This window comes from Cynocephalus volans, chromosome 5 (assembly GCF_027409185.1).
Source record: "Cynocephalus volans isolate mCynVol1 chromosome 5, mCynVol1.pri, whole genome shotgun sequence".
Lineage (NCBI taxonomy): Eukaryota > Metazoa > Chordata > Mammalia > Dermoptera > Cynocephalidae > Cynocephalus > Cynocephalus volans.
The window spans coordinates 6,797,298-6,803,920 of NC_084464.1; positions in this window are offsets into that span (position 1 = coordinate 6,797,298).

Here is a 6,623-nt window from a genome sequence, read left to right on the forward strand (position 1 = left end):
AATTCCACATGTCTAACAGAAGCCTGCTCATCTCCCCGAAGTAGATTGCTGAGGAAGTACTTACTCAGGCATTTTTTCCTTCAGATTGTGAAATTTTTATCTTGCATTGTAATTGGTTATGACCATAAGAAATCATTTGTTCTTTAGGTTCAAATATTTATGGATATGCTCCCTCTCTTTCTTTAGGAACATTGTGCTTGTAGTGAGGAAGCATTCAACTGAATAAGTTCAAAACCCTTTATACAGAGAATTCTACAAGTTTGCAGATATTTTAACAATATTATATGTGCAATAGAACTTTTATTAAAAAAATTAGAACAGAGATTTTAGACTTAAAGTTTCAAATGATGGCAGGTGGTACTGTTGGTTTCAGGGCACTTTCTTGGATTGCTCACACTTCTCTGATGTCCTACACCTGAGGCCGTGGGAAAGACGCTTAAGTGTCTTCGGTTCAAGATTGATACAGCCCTTGGCGTTTAATTATCTCATTCGTAGTTCTCAGGTTGGGATTTCAGTTATTTCTACAGAGCAGTAATGGTTAAAATAAAATTTTGGAATGTATTAAAAGATTCTTTTTTGTTCAAGTACATTTTAGATTAGGATTGACATGTAAAGATATTGTTAACAGGATGATAAATTGTATTTTCTGCATTGTGTGAAATAATTTTTATTGAAAAATTAAGGGACCTTTCAAAAGAAGTTCTATAACAATTGTTTTCTGCTTAAAGTAAAAATTCCCAGAGTTTCATTTAGAAAATGTAATCTTTTAAATTTCAGACTGATATTCCTAGTATTTTCATAGTCCCATGTTTTGATAAAATACTGAATCACCGCTTTATATCCACAAAGACAAATAACTAATGTATAAGAATAAAATATTTTGCACTAATTATTGTAAATACTTTTACTCTTCAGATGAGTAAAGGGTCTAATTCCATGAAAGACTGAAAAAAAACTGAATGCCTGGTATAGTAGAGGAGAAGTTAACCAAGGAAGGATTTTAGCCTGGTGCCAAGGTTAAAATGACATTTCTCTATTGCCTAACTTGTATGTCAAACCTTGATTTCTTTAATCAAATTCTTAACATTGCTTATAGAAATTATGTTCATGTGTTTCACATGTAAAAATATATATACACAAGTTAAATATATTGAGTAAAATATTTTACATAGTTATACATTTACAGATTTTCAAAAGGTTAACCACTAAGACTAATTTCATAAGGGAAAGCCTTTTGTTTTTTGAAATAGTTTTTTCTTAGTATTGAACTAGAAATGGCATTTGTTTTTGTTGACAAAATATAGCGCAGCTGTCTCACACTGTTATGCTGTTTTCTGTAGGAGTAGGATAGATAATTAGGATCATGATTTTTTTATCCATGTGCCAAATGGGAGTAATGATTATTTAATACTTGTTGAAGCCTTATGTTACCAAAACATATAGTAAAAAAGCAGGATTTTATGGAATACTTTCTGATAAAAAATTTATGTTTACCAAGGGGAATGCTTTCTTTATAGTGTATCATTCCTTTTGTTGACATTGAAATTTCTTCTGTGGTCAGCACTTGATTAGTCATGGCAAGTCCTGCTTTTAAGACCTTTTTGAGATAAGTGGGCTTTCAGTAAGTCTTTTGTTTATACTACAAATTGTCACCTCACTTAGTTTAGATGAAAGCTGCCACCCTACAGGGAAGGTGGTCATCATTAGGAGGCAGTTTCACTAAGCGGGTGCTATGCATGTAGCAAACTGCTGCACTTTGCACTCTGGGTCAAAGTGTGGGCTAGAGGTATTCATGGCACTGGAGACCTAGTGACGCTCAACAGATATGTTCCTTTCAAGTCATGTTTTCACAGGAATTTCCACAATAATACACCCATGTCCATGGGCCAGACCAAAATGCATTCCAGTGCCAAATAGAAGTCATGAGTGGATTGAACAATTTTAGATGATTCAATTTCTGTTCCATTACTGTTGAACTATATGAACTATTCCATTACTGCAGATATTGAAGCATCAACCTTAATAAGCTCTCTCTTTAATTAAGGTTCCCATGTGTTTGTGCCTAATGTTAAAGCTAATCTTGTTCTGGTATCCTTTGAAATCCCTTCTAGCTCTGGGATGCTTTGATGGTGATTGGATTAGATTTTGAGATATCTTTTTCAGATTCAAATTTATACTTAATGGTTTTTTAGAAATTAACAAAACTGCTTTTTTGAAAGGAAAGAAATTAAGCCTACCTAATTCTGCTGTGCGTTCTGTTACCTACAAGAACAGTACTTTTGTAACTATGGTAATGAAGTCAGTAGATGGGAAACCAGTTATTCCTTCTGTCCTTTAAATTTTTGAAAACTTTCTATTAAGGGACTGAAACTGTTACCTTGAACAGAGTCCTCAGAGCTAGTCCGGTTTTTGCCATGTCTGCAATGATTACTTCATGTTTAAATTCAAAAGAATTCTCAGGCTTCACAATCTAGAGATGGTAAATTTATTTCCATTATGCTTGGGAGAGAGGAGGGTGTGCATAACATCTAGGTAACATATAACCTTAGAGGTAAAGTATCTGAGTTAATTTTGAGTGATATCTATGAACCACAATATTTAAAATTTGGATACCATTACAAGTGCTGACAAGACCTAAGAGCTAATGCATTGCAAAATTTTCTGCCACCTGAATAAAATGAAAACATTAATGTTGATTTAGACGACAACTTCCTAGCATTCAGATTGTACTTTAAATATTTAAATACACCAATTGTAGCACACAAATCCTTCATTTTATTTTTATCAAGTTTGGTTTACTCTTTTCAGGAAATTTTGTTCTTCTACATTAATTAATACAGAAAGATTTAATACGTAAATAATAATACATAAAGTGGAATCATGTTATACTTTTTAACCAATGTTTTGTGGCTGCATTCATATGTAATTTACTTCAGTTAATATGAGAACTGGGGATTAAGTTATAACTAATGTGCAAAATTTCTTTGTATATTTGGTGATTTCGTAATGTAAGTGAATTTGGTAATTCTTATTTTGCTGATACTATCAATCATGCAGCATACAATTAAAATTCAGCAATATTTCCCTTTAGAATTGCATTTGAAGAACTCAACTTTATGTGATCATGGTATACGTGTGGGGTGAAGAACTTATTTTTTCATTTTGTCAAAATAGGTATTTGCTGACAAAGCTTCAGGAAGTATGTTAGAAGATTTTTTAATGTATAATAAAGTTAATGATTTATGTACAGTCAAAAAAAATTATACATCATGATCTAGTGGGATTAATCCAGGGAGGCAAGGATGGTTCAACATACACAAATTTAAAAATGTGATACACCACATCAATAAAAGCAAGGAGAAAAACCATATGATTACTTCAATAGACACAGAAAACGCATTTGACAAATTTCAACATCTGTTCATGATATAGGCTCTTAGCAAATTAGGTATAGAAGGTATGTGGATTGATTAAATTATGTCCCCCAGTGTTCATTCATTGGAAGCTTAATCCCCACTGTAACTGCTGAGGGTAGAAAATCTTATAATGGTAATTGAACGGTGGTGCCATTAAGAGGTGATTAAATTGTAGGACCCTGCTCTTGTGAATGAATTAAAAATGGTGGTCAGGGGTACGGTTCAGAGGGCTTTAAATGAAGAGGAGAGTCTATCTTGCTGCTCTTTCTGCTCTGCCATTTTTGTAGTGTGATACTGTGCCAACACTGTCACCACCATCACAACCTTCACCAGCTGTGTTCCCTGGACTTTGGACTTCCCAGTATCAGAAACTGTAAGCAACCCATTTTTTTTCTTTATAAAATACCCAGTTCCATGTATTTTGTTATAAGCAATAGAACCAGACTAATACAGAAGGAAAGTATCTCAACACAATAAAAGCCAATACAACAACCATCACCAGTATAATCCTGAATGGAAAAAAGGTTTCAGCTTTTCCCTTAAGAATAGGAAAAAGATAAGGATGCCCATTCTCACCACTCCTATTTAACAAAGAATTGAAAGTACTAGCCAGAGCAGTCAGAAAAGAGAAGGAAATAAAGGGCATCCAGATTGGAAAAGATTAATTCAAACTGTCCCTCTTTTCAGATGACATGACCTTTTTTTTTTTTCTCTTTTTGTGACCCGTAAGGGGATCGCAACCCTTGGCTTGGTGTCGCCTGCACCGCACTCAGCCAGTGAGCGCACTGGCCATCCATATATAGGATCCAAACTCGTGGCTGGAGCACCGCTGCACTCCCAGCGCCACACTCTCCTGAGTGAGCCACGGGGTCGGCCCAGATGACATGACCTTATACACAGAAAACTGTAAAAGACTCTACCAAAAAACTACTAGAGCTGATAAACAATTTCAGTCATGTTGCAGGATACAAAATCACCATGCAAAAATTGGTAGCATTTTAATACTCAATAATGAACTAGCAGAAAAATAAATCAAGAAAGCAAGCCAATTTACAATATTCACTAAAAAAGTAAAATACTTAGGTATCAATTTAACCAAGGAGGGGAAAGACCTCTAATTGGGAACTAAAAATCACTTCTGAAAGAAATTGAAGAGGACACAAAAATGTGGAAAGACATTCCATGCTCTTGGATTGGAAAAATTAACATTGTGAAAAATGCCCATACTACCCAAAGTGATCTACAGATTCAATGAAATCACCATCAAAATACCAATGACACTCTTCACAGAAATAGAAAAAACAATCCTAACATTCATATGGAACAACAAAAGACTCTGAATAGCCAAAACAATCCTGAGCCAAAAAAATAAAGCTGGAGGCATAATGCTAATTGACTTCAAATTGTACTACAGAGCTATAGTAAACAAAACAGCATGGTACTGGCATAAAAACAGATACATGGGCCAATGAGACAGAATAGAGAACCCAGAAATCAGCCCACCTACCTAGAGCCAACTGGTCTTTGACAAAGGCACCAAGAACATACACTGGGGAAAAGACTGCCTCTTTGATACATGGTGCTGGGAAAATTGAGCATCCATATGTAGAAGAATGAAACTTGAGCCATACCTCTCACCATGTACCAAAATCAACTCAAAATGGATTAAAGAATTAAATATTCATCCTGAAGCAATAAAACTCCTGAAAGAGAACCTAGGGGAAACACTTCAGAAAGTAGGACTACACAAAGACTTATGAATACAACCCACAAAGCACAGGTAACAAAAGGAAAAATAAGGAAATGGAGTTATATCAAACTAAAAAACTTCTACACAGCAGAAGAAACAATTAACAGAGCACAAAGACAGCCAGCAGAGTGGGAGAAAGCATTTTCAAACTATGCATCTGACAAAGGATTAATATTCAGAATATACAAGGAACTCAAATAACTTAACAATAAAAAAAACAAGTAACCCAATTAAAAAACAGGCAAAGGAGCTGCACAGGCATTTCTCAAAGGATGATATATGAATGGCCAACAGACACAAGAAAAACTGCTCAACATCATTCAGCATTTGGGAAATGCAAATCCATACCACATTGAGATATCTCACCCCAGTTAGACTGGCTATTATCAGAAAGACAAATAACAAATGCTGGCGAGAATGCAGAGAAAGGGGAACCTACCTACTCTGTTAGTGGGACTGTAAAATGGTGCAGCCATTATGGAAAACAGTATGGAGGTTTCTCAAACAATGACAGATAGAACTGCCATGTGACCCAGCTATCCCACTGCTGGGTGTACCCAAAGGAATGGATAACACCATGTCAAAGGGACACCTGTATTCCCATGTCGATTGCAGCTCTATTTACAATAGCCAAGAGTTGGAACCAACCTAAATGCCCATCATCAGATGAGTGGATAAGGAAAATGAGGTATATTTATACAATGGAATACTACTCTGCTATAAAAAAGAATGAAAGACTGCCATTCGCAGCAATGTGGATGCACTTAGAGAAAATTATGTTAAGTGAGATAAGCCAGGCACAGAACGAGAAATACCTCATGTTCTCACTTGTATGTGAGAGCTAATGGAAGGAAGGAAGGAAGGAAGGAAGGAAGGAAGGAAGGAAGGAAGGAAGGAAGGAAGGAAGGAAGGAAGGAAGGAAGGAAGGAAGGAAGGAAGGAAGGAAGGAAGGAAGGAAAGAAGGAAGGAAGGACAAACCACAGTAGCACATTGAACTTTCAGGAGGAGAGAACAAGCCTATGGTTACTAGAGGTGGAAAAGGGGAAGGGGAGAGGGGAAAATTGGTTAAGGGACTCAAAGAATAATTATGGTTTGTGATAATGAATATGCTAATAATATTGATTTGATCACCACATATTGCACACAAATACTGAGAGTCAACACTGTAACCCAAAAATATGTATAATCAACTATGCTTTAGTAAAAAAATAAATTTGATCAAATGGGAATTACACTAAAAAAAGAAGTATAATTAACTGAATATAATTCCAACACCTATGTCAGTGCACCCTTTCAGAACTTAGTTCCTCAGGTAATTATTCTGCGGGCCACTTCATTAGAGAGGCATGTCCCCTCCTCGCACTCCGTGACATTTTTCTTGTACTGAATGGTCAGGATAAGTCACCTCCACTCCTTCAGAAGCTCGTAGGATTCTAGGTTACAGGGAAAAGTAAGTA